General features: G+C 38.5%; 1 protein-coding gene across 2 annotated transcripts in view; it reads right to left on the reverse strand.

Annotated features, from left to right (window-relative positions):
- LOC309620104 (uncharacterized protein) overlaps positions 1 to 18,356 on the reverse strand; it is a 554,572-nt gene that overhangs the window by 29,731 nt on the left and 506,485 nt on the right. Inside the window, exon 5 of one of the 2 annotated variants that reach the window (XM_082376201.1) lies at positions 15,837 to 16,482. The exons of the other annotated variant lie outside the window; for it this stretch is intronic. The gene's annotated coding sequence lies outside the window, so the exon portion shown is untranslated. Of the gene's footprint in view, positions 1 to 15,836; positions 16,483 to 18,356 lie in introns of those variants that run through there. 2 annotated transcript variants of the gene reach the window in all.

The raw sequence follows: 18,356 nt of genomic DNA on the forward strand, positions 1-18,356 counted from the left end.
TCCTTCAGCTCTTGGGTTTTCTGGGTCATTATCCGAAACAAGATTGTTTAGAACATGTTATTGCACTATTTCCATTCTGAGATATATTATATGGTGCCTGCATTTCCCTGTCTTGTTCCCAAGGTACCACAATATATGTACACAGATATGGTGAATGGATGCCAGAGGCTGGGGCTTTAGTATTTAAGGTGACTGTGGCCTACAAAATGGGTTCTCCCTACCTCTAGCTCCCAATCAAGAGCTACAGTGTACTAGTGGAAGTCGCAACCCTCCAGGATTTCTCATCCATTCTCAAAACCAGCTTATTGTTTCAGAGGCTAAATACGAGGAACATGTGGTGAGAGCTCAGGTACACTGTTCCACCACTCAGCCTCCTATCATAGAGTGGAGGCTCTACTGCAGGTGTAGCATCTAAGAATACTAGATCTCTAATATACTTTGCTCTAGATTGATCATTGAGTTTAGGTTCCACATCAGGTGAGGCAAACAGAGAAGAACAAGATCTACTGCCACTGATAAGCACCCTACTTGCAAAGCAGAAACATCACTCTGAGAGAAGCAGGCCTGCCTTTAGTGCCAGCTCCAGATCAGTGATTCTATTATTTTTGCCCAGTGTGAGAGGCTACCCTGAATAACAGAATATTAAGGCTCTCCCTAAAGAACAAGACTTTATTTGTAACAGAGTGAAGGGGATGTCAAACTTAACCACATTCTCAAAACCAATATAGATTTTGGTGGTCAGTAAATAAAATGAGCTTACAGCAATCTGAGAGTAATAAGCTGAAAAATAGTCCAGCTTGTTTACCAGAGAGAAACAGGGGTAGACATAGTTAATAAGAGCCCTCATGGTATCTAAACAAACCTCAAAGACTTGTCTCAAAACTACCTGTGCAAAAGGGTCTGAATTATTTAGATCAAACTCTGGACCACTTTTGCCTGTAGCATTTTGAAAACTACATAAAGATCTGCCTGCAATTAGGAAGTCTAAGGGCTGGGTGTGATACACATGAAGGCAGACAGCTTGACAGAGAGATCAGGAAGAGAAAGAGTCAAAGAGAACTCCACTAAAACCACTGTCTTCTCAGAATGCATCTGTGTATAACAAAACCTGTGCACTAATCGGAAAAACACAAAATGCTTCATGTTGTAGACAAAACTTCACCGATATAGTATTGCCAAGTCAATAAAAAAATAAAGAAGCAGAAAACAACAAAACAATCCCAGGGATGGGGGATCATTATCCAGAATTGCTTCAATTAATCATCTTTCAACTGAAATTATGAAAGGAAAGGAAAAGAAAATACATTCCATAAACAGGAGAAAAATAGACAACAGAAAATTCTTGTGACAGGTTCCAAATATCATACTAATAAAGACTTTATAGTAAACATTATATTTTCAAAGAAAGAAATAAACCATTATTTGAGAAGCAAAGGAAGTTACGATGACATATATACCCAGATGTATATCTCTTCAAACATGCATACTAAAAAATTGGAAAAAAAATATTTTTAAAGTAAAGAATATTCTTTACTTTAAAACAACTAGAGAGACAGGAACACAAACCCACCCATTAGCAGAGAGGCTGCCTCAAATCATAATAAGGTCACAGACACGCCAAAACACACGACTGGACGTGGTCCTGCCCACCAGAAACACAAGATCCAGCCTCCCCACCAGAACACAGGCACTAGTGCCCTCTACCAGGAAGCCTACACAACCTGCTGAAACAACTTTAGCAACTGGGGGCAGACACCAAAAACAACAGGAACTACGAAGCTGCGGGCTGTGAAAAGGAGACCCCAAACACAGTAAGTTAAGCAAAATGGGAAGACAGAGAAACACGCAGCAGATGAAAGAGCAAGGTAGAAACCCACCAGACCAAACAAATGAAGAGGAAATAGGCAGTCTACCTGAAAAAGAATTCAGAGTAATGACAGTAAAGATGATCCAAAATCTTGGAAATAGAATGGAGAAAACACAAGAAATGTTTAACAAGGACACAGAAGAACTAAAGAGCATACAAACAATGATGAACAACAGAATAAATGAAATTAAAAATTCTCCAGAAGGAATCAATAGCAGAATAACTGAGGCAGAAGAATGGATAAGTGACCTGGAAGATAAAATAGTAGAAATAAATAACACAGAGCAGAAAAAAGAAAAAAGAATGAAAAGAATTGAGGACACTCTTAGAGATCTCTGGGACATTAAAAACACCAACATTCAAATTATAGGGGTCTCAGAAGAAGGGAAAAAGAAAGGGACTGAAAAAATATTTGAAGATATTATAGATGAAAACTTCCCTAATATGGGAAAGGAAATAGTCAGTCAAGTCCAGGAAGTGCAGACAGTCCCATACAGGATAAATCCAAGGAAAAACACGCCAAGACACATATTAATCAAACTATCAAAAATTAAATACACAGGAAAAATATTAAAAGCAGCAAGGGAAAAACAACAAATAACATACAATGAAATCCCCATAAGGTTAATAGCTGATCTTTCAGCAGAAACTCTGCAAGCCAGAAGGGAGTGGCAGGACATATTTAAAGTGATGAAAGGGAAAAACCTACAAAAAAGACTACTCTACCCAGCAAGGATCTCATTCAGATTCGATGGAGAATATAAAACCTTTACAGACAAGCAAAAGTTAAGAGAATTCAGTATGACCAAACCAGGTTTACAACAAATGCTAAAGTAACTTCTCTAGGCATGAAACACAAGAGACGGAAAAGACCTACAATAACAAACCCAAACCAATTAAGAAAACGGTAATAGGAACATACATATCGATAATTACCTTAAGTGTAAATGGATTAAATGCTCCGAGCAAAAGACATAGACTGGCTGAATGGATACAAAAACAAGACCCATACATATGCTGTCTACAAGAGACCCACTTCAGACCTAGGGACACATACAGACTGAAAGTGGGGGGATGGAAAAAGATATTCCATGCAAATGGAAATCAAAAGAAAGCTGGAGTAGCAATTCTCATATCAGACAAAATAGACTTTAAATAAAGACTATTACAAGAGACAAAGAAGGACACTACATAATGATCAAGGGATCAATCCAACAAGAAGATAGAACAATTGTAAATATTTATGCACCCAACATAGGAGCACCTCAATACATAAGGCAAATACTAACAGCCATAAAAGGGGAAATCAACAGTAACACAATCAGAGTAGGGGACTTTAACACCCCACTTTCACCAATGGACAGATCATCCAAAATGAAAATAAATAAGGAAACACAAGCTTCAAATGACACATTAAACAAGATGGACTTAATTGATATTTATAGGACATTCCATCCAAAAACAACAGAATACACTTTCTTCTCATGTGCTCATGGAACATTCTCCAGGATAGATCATATCGTGGGTCACAAATCAAGCCTTAGTAAATTTAAGAAAATTGAAATCGTATCAAGTATCTTTTCCAAACACAATGCTATGAGACTAGATATCAATTACAGGAAAAAACTGTAAAAAATACAAACACATGGAGGCTAAACAATACACTACTTAATAACCAAGAGGTCACTGAAGAAATCAAAGAGGATATCAAAAAATACCTAGACACAAATGGCAATGAAAACACGACGACCAAAAACCTATGGGATGCAGCAAAAGCAGTTGTAAGAGGGAAGATTATAGCAATACCATCCTACCTCAAGAAAGAAGAAAAATCTCAAATAAACAACCTAACCTGACACCTAAAGCAATTAGAGAAAGAAGAACAAAAAACCCCCAAAGTTAGTAGAAGGAAAGAAATCATAAAGATCAGATCAGAAATAAATGAAAAAGAAATGAAGGAAATGATAGCAAAGATCAATAAAACTAAAAGCTGGTTTTTTGAAAGATAAACAAAATTAATAAACCATTAGAGGGACTCATCATGATAAAAAGGGAGAAGACTCAAATCAATAGAATTAGAAATGAAAAAGGAGAAGTAACCACTGACACTGCAGAAATACAAACGATCATGAGAGATTACTACAAGCAACAATATTCCAATAAAATGGACAACCTGGAAGAAATGGACAAACTCTTAGAAAAGCACAACCTTCCGAGACTGAACCAGGAAGTAATAGAAAATATGAACAGACCAATCACAAGCAGTGAAATTGAAACTGTGATTAAAAATCTTCCAAAAACATAAGCCCAGGACCAGATGGCTTCACAGGCAAATTCTATCAAGCATTTAGAGACGAGCTAACACCTATCCTTCTCAAACTCTTCCAATATACAGCAGAGGGTAGAACACCCCCAAACTCATTCTACGAGACCACCATCACCCTGATACCAAAAAAAGAAAAACATGTCTCAAGGAAAGAAAACTACAGGCCTATGTCACTGATGAACATAAATGCAATAATCCTCAACAAAATACTAGCAAACAGAATCCAACAGCACATTAAAAGGATCATACACCATGATCAAGTGGGGTTTATGCGAGGAATGCAAGGATTCTTTAATATATGCAAATCAAACAATGTGATAAACCCTATTAACATACTGAAATAGAAAAACCATATGATCATCTCATTGATGCAGAAAAAGCTTTTGACGAAATTCAAAACCCATTTATGATAAAAACCCTCCAGAAAATAGGCATAGAAGGAACTTACCTCAACATAATAAAGGCCATATATGACAAACCCACAGCCAACATCATTCTCAATGGTGAAAAACTGAAACCATTTCCTCTACGATCAGGAACAAGACAAGGTTGTCCACTCTCACCACTAGTATTCAACATAGTTTTGGAAGTTTTAGCCACAGCAGTCAGAGAAGAAAAAGAAATAAAAGGAATCCAAATCGGAAAAAAAGAAGTAAAGCTGTCACTGTTTGCAGATGACGATACTATACATAGAGAATCCTAAAGATGCTACCAGAAAACTACTAGAGCTAATCAATGAATTTGGTAAGGTAGCAGGATATAAAATTAATGCACAGAAATCTCTTGCATTCCTATACACTAATGATGAAAAACCTGAAAGAGAAACTAAGGAAACACTCCCATTTACCATTGCAACAAAAAGAATAAAATACCTAGGAATAAACCTACCTAAGGAGACAAAAGACCTGTATGCAGAAAACTACAAGACACTGATGAAAGAAATTAAAGATGATACAGACAGAGGGAGAGATATACCATGTTCTTGGATTGGAAGAATCAACATTGTGAAAATGAATATACTACCAAAAGCAATCTACAGATTCAATGTAATCCCTATCAAACTACCACTGGCATTTTTCACAGAACTAGAACAAAAAATTTCACAATTTGTATGGAAACACGAGACCCCAAATAGGAAAAGCAATCTTGAGAAAGAAAAACGCAGCTGGAGGAATCAGGCTCCCTGACTTCAGAATATACTATGAAGCTACAGTAATCAGGACAGCATGGTACTGGCACAAAAACAGAAATATAGATCAATGGAACAGGACAGAAATCCCAGAGATAAACCCACACACATATGCTCACCCTATTTTTGATAAAGGAGGCTATAATATACAATGGAGAAAAGACAGCCTCTTCAATAAGTGGTGCTGGAAAAACTGGACAGCTACATGTAAAAGAATGAAACTAGAACACTTCCTGACACCATACAGAAAAATAAACTCAAAATGGATTAAAGACCTAAATGTAAGGCCAGACACTATCAAACTCTTAGTGGAAAACATAGGCAGAACACTCTATGACATAAATCACAGCAAGATCCTTTATGACTCACCTCCTAGAGAAATGGAAATAAAAACAAAAATAAACAAACGGGACCTAATGAGACTTAAAAGCTTTTACACAGCAAAGGAAACCATAAACAAGACGAAAGGACAACCCTCCGAATGGGAGAAAATATTTGCAAATGAAGCAACTGACAAAGGATTAATCTCCAAAATTTACAAGCAGCTCTTGCAGCTCAATAACAAAAAAACAAACAACCCAATCCAAAAACGGTCAGAAGACCTAAATAGACATTTCTCCAAAGAAGATATACAGATTGCCAACAAACACATGAAAGGATGCTCAACATCACTAATCATCAGAGAAATGCAAATCAAAACTACAATGAGGTATCACCTCACACCAGTCATATTGGCAATCATCAAAAAATCTACAAACAATAAATGCTGGAGAGGGTGTGGAGCAAAGGGAACCCTCTTGCACTGTTGGTGGGAATGTAAACTGATACAGCCACTATAGAGAACAGCATGGAGGTTCCTTAAAAACCTAAAAATAGCACTACCTTACGACCCATCAATCCCACTACTGGGCATATACCCGGAGAAAACCATAATTCAAAAAGAGTCATGTACCAAAATGTTCATTGCAGCTCTATTTACAATAGCCAGGACATGGAAGCAACCTAAGTGTCCATCAACAGATGAATGGATAAAGAAGTTGTGGCTCATATATACAATGGAATATTGCTCAGCCATAAAAAGAAATAAAATTGAGTGATTTGTAGTGAGGTAGATGGACCTAGAGCCTGTCATACAGTGAAGCAAGTCAGAAAGAGAAAAATAAATACCATATGCTAACACATATATATGGAATCTAAAAAAAAAAAAGGTTTTGAAGAACCTAGGGGCAGGACAGGAATAAAGAGGCAGACGTAGAGAATGGACTTGAGGATATGCGGAGGGGGAAGGGTAAGCTGGGACAAAGTGAGAGAGTGGCATGGACATATATACACTACCTAATGTAAAATAGATAGCTAGTGGGAAGCAGCCGCATAGCACAGGGAGATCAGCTCAGTGCTTTGTGACCACCTAGAGGGGTGGGATAGGGAGGGTGGGAGGGAGACACAAGAGGGAGGAGATATGGGGATATATGTATGTGTATAGCTGATTCACTTTTTTATAAAGCAGTAACTAACACACCATTGTAAAGCAATCATACTCCAATAAAGATGTTTAAAAAAATAAAAAAATAAAAACACACTTGAAGGAATGAACAGCAGACTAAGTTATACAGCAGAATGCATAAGTGATCTGGAAGACAGAACAATGGAAAACACCCAATCAGGACAGCAAAAAGAAAAAATAATTAATAAAAACAGTTTAAGAGGTCTATGGATAACATTAAGCATGAGAACACTCACATAATAGGGGTCCCAGAAGGAGAAAAGTGAGAGAAGGGGATCGAAAATATATTTGTTGAAATTATAGCTGAAAACCTCCCAACTCTGAAGAAAGAAACAGATATTCAAGTACAGGAAGCACAGAGGGTACCAAACAAGATGGACCCAAACAAACCTACACCAAGACATAACATGATTAAAATGGCAAAATGTAAAGACAAAGAGAGAATTATCTAAAGGCAACCAAAGATAAATAAATAGTCATATACAAGTGATACCCGTAAGGCACTCAGCTTATTTTTCTGCAGAAATTTTGCAGGCCAGCAGGGAGTGGCATGACACATTCAACGTGCTGAAAGGAAAAAGCCTACAACCTGGGATACTCTACCCAGCAAGATTCTATTTAGAATCAAAGGAAATATAAAGAACTTCTAGGACAAACAAAAGCTAGAAGAGTTCATCAATACTAAACCTAACCTAAAAGAAATGACAAAGGGTATTCTCTAAATGGAAAAGAAGAAAGAATTCATAGGAAAGGGAAAAATCCAACTAGGAAAGGCAAATATATAGTAAGGACTGAGAATCAACCACTTAAATAAGCCAGTACAAAGATTGAAAGATGAAAAATAGTTAAAGCAACTAAATATCTAAAGCAAATATTAACAGACATAAAGGGAGAAATTGACAATAATACATTAATAGTGAGGGACCCTACCTTCATCATTGGTCAGATCATCCAGACAGAAAATCATGACCACATTGTTAGATACTGTACTATATGCATTTTTCAAAACCCATAGAGTTATTCACCATAAAGGGAGAGTCTTATTTTAGGTTAATTTTTAACTGCTTATTTGTCAGGATCAGTGTCCCAAGAACAAAATTCTGTCTGTGGCACTCTCTGAAATTCAAGGAGTGCCTTGGGACATGGGGTTGTTAATTATCCCAGTTATTTACAGATCAGGCAAATCAGCAACAACCAAATAACCAATGACTCAAAATGAAAATAAGTAAATACATTAAAAAATTTTATGTCCATATCACATACATAAAATATCCAAAAAACTGACTCCAAAGACACTTAATGAAAAAAATAAATCAAAAGACAGAAAATGAAATAAAAACACAAAATTAAGCCATAATCAAAGTACTATGATCAGTACCAGTAGCTATTTGTAGAATGTCCATGAAGGTAAGATGGTAAGAGACAAAAGAACAATTTCTCCCCTAAACTTTTATGAAGGATTGAAGTATGATGACCTTGAAATAGGAGAGAACAGGTTAAAGGATTTTGGATGGTGTACGGAAAAGTTTCTACAAAAAGGAAAAATACTCCACAGGCATGACTACCCTGAAAGTCTTATTCCCATTTCTGTCAGGCAGCTTTGGGAAAGGGAATATGAATCTCAGAAGAAATAATGGGAGGATTTTTCATGGGACCCTCATTTCTTAAATCACGTCTCTGAAACAATACTCCCTTGATGTACCCCAGGGGGTCTGTACTCTAAGGAAAGCATCCCTCTGCAAGTAACTAAAACACTCCCAATGCACCCACAGTGCCATGGTCTATGTTGTACATGTCATACACTACTCCACTCACAGTGGGGTCAATCACATCTAATCGTACCTGACTGCTACTCTCTGGAGGAGGATACCACACAAAGCATGTCTAGGGATGACAACCCTGCCTAAATATCCACTCATGCTCGCCTGAAACAAACACTAAATGTTTTCAGGCAGTGAGTGGCCACTGACATTTGTCCAAAGGACCTGTGTAGCACCCACCCCACTGTCTTTCCTCATGCAACCCTCCTGAGGGTTCTCCTTTCTCATGTTGCACGTTTTACGTGACAGTTTCCAGAACTGAAAACCTTTAAACCTTTTTCCTAGGTTTTCTTCCTCATGGAAGAAATATCCTTGCATGCATTATCTTACTCTTTTTTCCCATTCTTATAACAATGTACTAACAAGCAATTTACATTACTCAAATTCAGTTAGGCAGAAAATACACTGCATCACACCAACCCCAGCTTTATCTCTCAAAGATTTGAGGCCCTCTACCTGAGTTTCTTACCTCAACTCTAGAACTACAGAATAAGCAGTGAAAACACACAAAATCCTGAAAACAAAGTGGGGGAAAATGGTCATTTATCGGTGGGGTGGAAAAAATAGAAATCCCTTTTCTTTTTTTTTATTATTTTTTATTTTTTTGTAGTTTCTATCCTGCTTCTCATTAATTTTTTCTAACATCTTTATTGGAGAATAATTGCTTTACAATGGTGTGTTAGTTTCTGCTTTATAACAAAGTGAATCAGTTATACATATACATATGTTCCCATATCTCTTCCCTCTTGTATCTCCCTCCCTCCCACCCTCCCTATCCCACCCCTCTAGGTGGTCACAAAGCACCGAGCTGATCTCCCTGTGCTATGCAGTTGCTTCCCACTAGCTACCTATTTTACGTTTGGTAGTGTATATATGTCCATGTCCATAAGTCCATTCTCTAGTAAGTCTGTGTCTTTATTCCCGTCTTGCCACTAGGTTCTTCATGACTTTGTTTTCTTTTCTTCCTTAGATTCCATATGTATGTGTTAGCATATTGTATCTGTTTTTCTCTTTCTGGCTTACTTCATCCTGTGTGACAGACTCTAGGTCCATCCATCTCACTACAAATAACTCAATTTCGTTTCTTTTTATGGCTGAGTAATATTCCATTGTATATATGTGCCACATCTTCTTTATTCATTCATCCGATGATGGACACTTAGGTTGCTTCCATGTCCTGGTTATTGTAAATAGAGCTGCAATGAACATTTTGGTACATGACTCTTTTTGAATTATGGTTTTCTCAGGGTATATGCCCAGTAGTGGGATTGCTGCGTCATATGGTAGTTCTATTTTTAGTTTTTTAAGGAACCTCCATACTGTTCTCCATAGTGGCTGTATCAATTTAAATTCCCACCAACAGTTCAAGAGTGTTCCCTTTTCTCCACACCCTCTCCAGCATTTATTGTTTGTAGATTTTTTGATGATGGCCATTCTGACCAGTGTAAGATGACATCTCATTGTAGTTTTCATTTGCATTTCTCTAATGATTAATGATGTTGAGCATTCTTTCACGTGTTTGTTGGCAATCTATATATCTTCTTTGGAGAAATGTCTATTTAGGTCTTCTGCCCATTTTTGGATTGGGTTGTTTGTTTTTTTGATATTGAGCTGCATGAGCTGCTTGTAAATTTTGGAGATTAATCCTTTGTCAGTTGCTTCCTTTGCAAATATTTTCTCCCATTCTGAGGGTTGTCTTTTCATCTTCTTTATGGTTTCCTTTGCTGTGCAAAAGCTTTTAAGTTTCATTAGGTCCCATTTGTTTATTTTTGTTTTTATTTCCATTTCTGTAGGGGCTGGGTCAAAAAGGATCTTGCTGTGATTTACGTCACAGAGTGTTCTGCCTATGTTTTCCTCTAAGAGTTTTATATTGTGTGGCCTTACATTTAGGTCTTTAATCCATTTTGAATTTATTTTTGTGTATGGTGTTAGGGAGTGTTCTAATTTCATTCTTTTACATATACCAGTCCAGTTTTCCCAGCACCATTAATTAAAGAGGCTGTCTTTTCTCCACTGTATATGCTTGCCTACTTTATCAAAGATAAGGTGACCATATATGCGTGGGTTTATCTCTGGGCTTTCTATCCTGTTCCATTGATCTATATTTCTGTTTTTGTGCCAGTACCATACTGTCCTGATGACTGTAGCTTTGTAGTATATTCTGAAGTCAGGGAGCCTGATTACTCCAGCTCCATTTTTCGTTCTCAAGATTGCTTTGGCTATTCGGGGTCTTTTGTGTTTCCATACAAATTGTTAAATTTTTTGTTCTAGTTCTGTGAAAAATGCCATTGGTAGTTTGATAGGGATTGCATTGAATATGTAGATTGCTTTGGGTAATAGAGTTATTTTCACAATGTTGATTCTTCCAATCCAAGAACATGGTATATCTCTCCATCTATTTGTATCATCTTTAATTTCTTTCATTTGTGTCTTATAATTTTTTGCATACAGGTCTTTTGTCTCTTTAGGTAGGTTTATTCCTAGATATTTTATTCTTTTTGTTACAATGGTAAATGGGAGTGTTTTCTTAATTTCACTTTCAGATTTTTCATCATTAGTGTATAGGAATGCAAGAGATTTCTGTGCATTAACTTTGTACCCTGCTACTTTACCAAGTTCATTGATTAGCTGTAGTAGTTTTCTGGTAGCATCTTTAGGATTCTCTATGCAGAGTATCATGTCATCTGCAAACAGTGACAGCTTTACTTCTTCTTTTCCAATTTGGATTCCTTTTATTTCTTTTTCTTCTCTGATTGCTGTGGCTAAAACTTCCAAAACTATGTTGAATAATAGTGGTGAGAGTGGGCAACCCTGTCTTGTTCCTGATCTTAGTAGAAATGGTTTCACTTTTTCACCACTGAGGACGATGTTGGCTGTGGGTTTGTCATATATGGCCTTTATTATGTTGAGGAAAGTTCCCTCTATGCCTACTTTCTGCAGGGCTTTTATCATAAATTGGTGTTGAATTTTGTCATAAGCTTTCTCTGCATCTATTGAGATGATCATATGGTTTTTCTCCTTCAATTTGTTAATATGGTGTATCACGTTGATTGATTTGCGTATATTGAAGAATCCTTGCATTCCTGGAATAAACACCACTTGATCATGGTGTATGATTCTTTTAATGTGCTGTTGGATTCTGTTTGCTAGTATTTTGTTGAGGATTTTTGCATTTATGTTCATCAGTGATATTGGCCTGTAGTTTTCTTCCATTGAGACATGTTTGTCTGGTTTTGGTATCAGGGTGATGGTGGCCTCGTAGAATGAGTTGGGGAGTGTTCCTCCCTCTGCAATATTTTGGAAGAGTTTGAGAAGGATAGGTGTTAGCTCTTCTCTAAATGTTTGATAGAATTCGCCTGTGAAGCCATTTGGTCCTGGGCTTTTGTTTGTTGGAAGATTTTTAATCACAGTTTCAATTTCACTGCTTGTGATTGGTCTGTTCATATTTTCTATTTCTTCCTGGTTCAGTCTCAGCAGGTTGTGCATTTCTAAGAATTTGTCCATTTCTTCCAGGTTGTCCATTTTATTGGCGTAGAGTTGCTTGTAGTAATCTCTCATGATTGTCTGTATTTCTGCAGGGTCAGTGGTTACTTCTCCTTTTTCATTTCTAATTCTATTGATTTGAGTCTTCTCCCTTTTTATCATGATGAGTCTCGCTAATGGTTTATTAATTTTGTTTATCTTTCAGAAAACCAGCTTTTAGTTTTATTGATCTTTGCTTTCGTTTCCTTCATTTCTTTTTCATTTATTTCTGATCTGATCTTTATGATTTCTTTCCTTCTGCTAACTTTGGGGTTTTTTTGTTCTTCTTTCTCTAATTGCTTTAGGTGCAAGGTTAGGTTGTTTATTTGAGATGTTTCCTGTTTCTTAAGGTAGGATTGTATTGCTATAAACTTCCCTCTTAGAACTGCTTTTGCTGCATCCCATAGGTTTTGGGTTGTCGTGTATCTATTGTCATTTGTTTCTAGGTATTTTTTGATTTCCCCTTTGATTTCTTCAGTGATCACTTCATTATTAAGTAGTGTATTGTTTAGCCTCCATGTGCTTGTATTTTTTACAGATCTTTTCCTGTAATTGATATCTAGTCTCATAGCGCTGTGGTTGGAAAAGATACTTGATATGATTTCAATTTTCTTAAATTTACTGAGGCTTGATTTGTGACCCAAGATAAGATCTATCCTGGAGAATGTTCCATGAGGACTTGAGAAAAATGTGTATTCTGTTGTTTTGGGGTGGAATGTCCTAGAAATATCAATTAAGTCCATCTTGTTTAATGTATCATTTAAAGCTTGTGTTTCCTTATTGATTTTTTTTTGGATGATCTGTCCATTGGTGAAAGTGGGGTGTTAAAGTCCCCTACTCTGATTGTGTTACTGTTGATTTCCCCTTTTATGGCTGTTAGCATTTGCTTTATGTATTGAGGTGCTCCTATGTTGGGTGCATAGATATTTACAATTGTTATATCTTCTTCTTGGATTGATCCCTTGATCATTATGTAGTGTCCTTCTTTGTCTCTTGCAATAGTCTTTATTGAAAGTCTATTTTGTCTGATATGAGGATGCTACTCCAGCTTTCTTTTGATTTCCATTTGCATGGAATATCTTTTTCCATCCCCTCACTTTCAGTCTGTATGTGTCCCTAGGTCTGAAGTGGGTCTCTGGTAGACAGCATATATATGGGTCTTGTTTTTGTATCCATTCAGCCAGTCTGTGTCTTTTGGTGGGAGCATTTAATCCATTTGCATTTAAGGTAATTATTGATATGTATGTTCCTAGTCCCATTTTCTTAAATGTTTTGGGTTTGTTATTGTAGGTGTTTCCCTTCTCTTGTGTTTCTTGCCTAGAGAAGTTCCTTTAGCATTTGTTGTAAAGCTGGTTTGGTGGTGCTGAACTCTCTCAGCTTTTGCTTGTCCATAAAGGTTTTAATTTCTCCATCAAATCTGAATGAGATCCTTGCTGGGTAGAGTACTCTTGGTTGTAGGTTTTTCTCCTTCATCACTTTAAATATGTCCTGCCACTCCCTTCTGGCTTGCAGAGTTTCTGCTGAAAGATCAGCTGTTAACCTTATGGGGATTCCCTTGTGTGTTCTGTGTTGTTTTTCCCTTGCTGCTTTTAATATGTTTTCTTTATATTTAATTTCTGATAGTTTGATTAATATGTGTCTTGGCGTGTTTTTCCTTGGATTTATCCTGTATGGGACTCTCTGTGCTTCCAGGACTTGATTAACTATTTCCTTTCCCATATTAGGGAAGTTTTCAAGTATAATCTCTTCAAATATGTTCTCAGTCCCTTTCTTTTTCTCTTCTTCTTCTGGGACCCCTATAATTCAAATGTTGGTGTGTTTAATGTCCCAGAGGTCTGTGAGACTGTCCTCAATTCTTTTCATTCTTTCTTCTTTATTCTGCTGTGCAGTAGTTATTTCCACTATTTTATCTTCCAGGTCACCTACCCGTTTTTCTGCCTCAGTTATTCTGCTATTGATCCCTTCTAGAGTATTTTTAATTTCCAATACTGTGTTGTTTATCACTGTTTTTTTGCTGTTTAGTTCTTCCAGGTCTTTGTTAAATTTTTCTCGTATTTTCTCCATTCTATTTCCAAGATTTTGGATCCTCTTTCCCATCATTATTCTGAATTCTTTTTCAGGTAGACTGCCTATTTCCTCTTCATTTGTTAGGTCTAGTGTGTTTTTACCTTGCTCCTTCATCTGCTGTGTGTTTCTCTGTCTACTCATTTTGCTTAACTTACTGTGTTTGGGATCTCCTTTTCGCAGGCTGCAGGTTCGTAGTTCCCGTTGTTTTTTGGTGTCTGTCCCCAGTGGCTAAGGTTGGTTCAGTGGGTTGTGTAGGCTTCCTGGTGGAGGGGACTAGTGCCTGTGTTCTGGTGGATGAGGCTGGATCTTGTCTTTCTGGTGGGCACGTCCACGTCTGGTGGTGTGTTTTGGGGTGTCTGTGGCCTTATTATGATTTTAGGCAGCCTCTCTGCTAATGGATGGGGCTGTGTTCCTGTCTTGCTAGTTGTTTGGCATAGGGTGTCCAGCACTGTTGCTTGCTGGTCGGTGAGTGAAGCTGGGTCTTGGTGTTGAGATGGAGATCTCTGGGAGATTTTCGCCGTTTGGTATCACATGGAGCTGGGAGGTCTCTTGTGGACCAGTGTCCTGAACTTGGCTCTCCCACCTCAGAGGCACAGCCCTGATGCCTGGCTGGAGCACCAAGAGCCTTTCATCCACACAGTTCAGAAAAAAAGGGAGAAAAAAAAGAAAGAAAGAAAGAAAGAAAGAAAGCAAGAAAGAAAGAAAGAAAGAAAGAAAGAAAGAAAGAGGATAAAATAAAATAAAGTAAGATAAAATAAAATAAAGTTATTAAAATAAAAAATAATTATTAAGAAAAAAATTTTTTTAAAGTAAAAAAAAAAACAAACAAAAAAAACCGGACAGACAGAACCCTAGGACAAATGCTGAAAGCAAAGCTATACAGACAGAATCTCACACAGAAGCATATACATACACACTCACAAAAAGATGAAAAGGGGAAAAAATAATATATCTTGCTCCCAAAGTCCACCTCCTCAATTTGGGATGATTTGTTGTCTTTTCAGGTATTCCACAGATGCAGGTACATCAAGTTGTTTGTGGAGCTTTAATCCGCTGCTCCTGAGGCTGCTGGGAGAAATTTCCCTTTCTCTTCTTTGTTCGCACAGCTCCCGGGGTTCAGCTTTGGATTTGGCCCCACCTCTGCGTGTAGGTCGCCTGAGGGCGTCTGTTCTTCGCTCAGACAGAACGGGGTTAAAGGAGCAGCTGCTTCGGGGGCTCTGGCTCACCCAGGCCGGGGGGAGGGAGGGGTACGGATGCGGGGCGAGCCTGCGGTGGCAGAGGCCGGCGTGACGTTGCACCCGCCTGAGGCGCGCCGTGCGTTCTCCCGGGGAAGTTGTCCCCGGATCACGGGACCCTGGCAGTGGCGGGCTGCACAGGCTCCCGGGAGGGGCGGTGTGGAGAGTGACCTGTGCTTGCACACAGGCTCCTTGGTGGCGGCAGCAGCAGCTTTAGCGTCTCATGCCCGTCTCTGGGGTCCGCGCTGATCGCCGCGGCTCGCGCCCGTCTCTGGAGCTCGTTTAGGTGGTGCTCTGAATCCCCTCTCCTCGCGCACCAGGAAACAAAGAGGCAGCGAAAAGTCTCTTGCCTCTTCGGCAGCTGCAGACTTTTTCCCGGACTCCCTCCCGGCTAGTTGTGGCGCACTAGCCCCCTTCAGGTTGTGTTCACGCCGCCAACCCCAGTCCTCTCCCTGCGATCCGACCGAAGCCCGAGCCTCAGCTCCCAGCCCTCGCCCACCCCGGCGGTGGAGCAGACAAGCCTCTCGGGCTGGTGAGTGCTGCTCGGCGCCGAGCCTCCGTGTGGGAATCTCTCCGCTTTGCCCTCCGCACCCCTGTGGCTGCGCTCTCCTCCGTGGCGCCGAAGCTCCCCCTCCACCACCCGCAGTCTCCGCCCGTGAAGGGGCTCCTAGTGTGCGGAGACCTTTCCTCCTTCACAGCTCCCTCCCACTGGTGCAGGTCCCGTCCCTATTCTTTTGTCTCTGTTTTTTCTTTTTTCTTTTGCCCTACCCGGGTACGTGGGGAGTTTCTTGCCTTTTGGGAGGTCTGAGGTCTTCTGCCAACGTTCAGTGGGTGTTCTACAGGAGCAGTTCCACGTGTAGATGTTTTCTGATGTATCTGTGGGGAGGAAGGTGATCACCGCGTCTTACTCTTCCGCCATCTTCTCCTCTCTCCCCCTTTTGTTTTTAACACTCTGGAGTAAAAAAAAAAAAAAATAACTTATCAGGAGTGATCTACAAGACATATATGAACTTGGGGCCTAAGGATGCCCTTATATTCCTTTCAGCACCTGGGTTTTCTGAGCCTCTTCCTGGAGTAAGGTCATTTTGAGCATGTTCTTCCATTTTTTATCTAAGACACATGCTACTATGGGCCTGTGTTTCTCTGGAATACTGAGCGTGGGACACCAAAGTATAGGGAAACAAATATGGTGAATGGATTCCAGAGTCTGGGAATTATGGGATGTTTTTACTCTAAAAGAGCTGGTAAAAAAATTTTTTTTGACATAGTGGTACTATTCTGTATCTTGAATTTTATCACTATTATACAAATTTCACATTCATCTAAACTCATATAAGTGTTCACTAAAAATAAGCTATAGTACTGTGTATACATTAAAATGTTAAACTGTACACACACACAAACACACAGCTGAAAATGTTGGAAGCAAGTTCAGGTGAGAAGATTCCAAGTCTTAAACTGGAGGTTTTTTTAGAATTTGACGACTAGGGGATGAAGATCTTTTAAATAGGGAAGTAGACAAGTATGGGAAACATCATACTTAGTTTATAATTATTTATTGAAACAACCATGAAGACTGAGATAAAGGAAATTGTCTTGATGTCTGAAAGTCTTGAAATCTTCCTTCTTTAATAGGAAAAATACCTGGCCTATATTAATAGCCGCAGGAAGCCCCACATTTTTCCAAAAAGTACAGTCATCCTTTGGAATCCACAGGGCACTGGTTCCAGCACCCCCAATGGATACCAAAATCTGAGGATGCTCAAGTCCCTTCTATAAAATGGCATAGTATTTGCATATAACCTATGCACATCTTACTGTATACTTTGTTTTTTGTTTCTTTTCTTGTTTTGTAATTGAAATATAGTTGATTTACAATGTTGTGTTAGTTTCTGGTGTACAGCAAAGTGATTCAGTTTTATATATATGTGTGTGTATATATATACACACATACATATATATATGTACATATGTATGCTTTTTCATATTCTTTTCCATTATGGTTTATCACAGGACATTGAATATAGTTCCCTGTGCTATACAGTAGGACCTTGTTGTTTATCCATTCTATATATAACAGTTTGCATCTGCTAATCCCAAACTCCCAGTCCTTCCCTCCCCCAACCCTCTCCCCCTTGGCAACCACAAGTCTGTTCTCTATGTCTGTGAGTCTGTTTTTGTTTTGTAGATTTGTTCATTTGTGTCATATTTTAGATTGCACATATAAGTGATATCATATGGTATTTGTCTTTTTCTTTCTGACTTCAATTAGTATGGTTCCGTATACTTTAAATTATCTTTAGATTATGTATAATACCTCATACAATGTAAATGCTATGTAAATAGTTGTAAATACAATATAAATGCTATATAAAATTACTGGTCCTCAGCAAATTCAAGTTTTGCCTTTTGGAACTTTATGAAATTTTTTTTCATCTGTGGTTATTTTTGATCTGTGGTTAGTTGAATCTGTGGCTGTGGAACTCATGGATATGGATGCCAACTCTACCAGGAGTTTCAAGAAGACTGTAACTCTTCTCAACACTATTAGCCCTTATAGTCCTCTTCCCAACTGATTGTCTGAAGGCCCACTGGCCACTTTATGTCTCTGTCCTCTCTGTGCAGATTACCCCAAATAAGGAAATACCACTTTCCCCTCTATTTACCACAGGAGAGAAAGAAAATCATAATAGAGAGGGTCCAATCTCCTAGTGACACTGCAGATGTGATGAGCTCTGTTATCAGAGAGCTTGACTGCAGTCCATTGTCCAACTCAACCTTCTCTTTTACCGCCATGCTGTCTTGTGCTAGGTCTTTCTCAGTTTA

The sequence above is a fragment of the Balaenoptera borealis genome (genome assembly GCF_965194805.1).
Source record: "Balaenoptera borealis genome assembly, chromosome: X".
In the NCBI taxonomy this organism is placed as follows: Eukaryota; Metazoa; Chordata; class Mammalia; order Artiodactyla; family Balaenopteridae; genus Balaenoptera; species Balaenoptera borealis.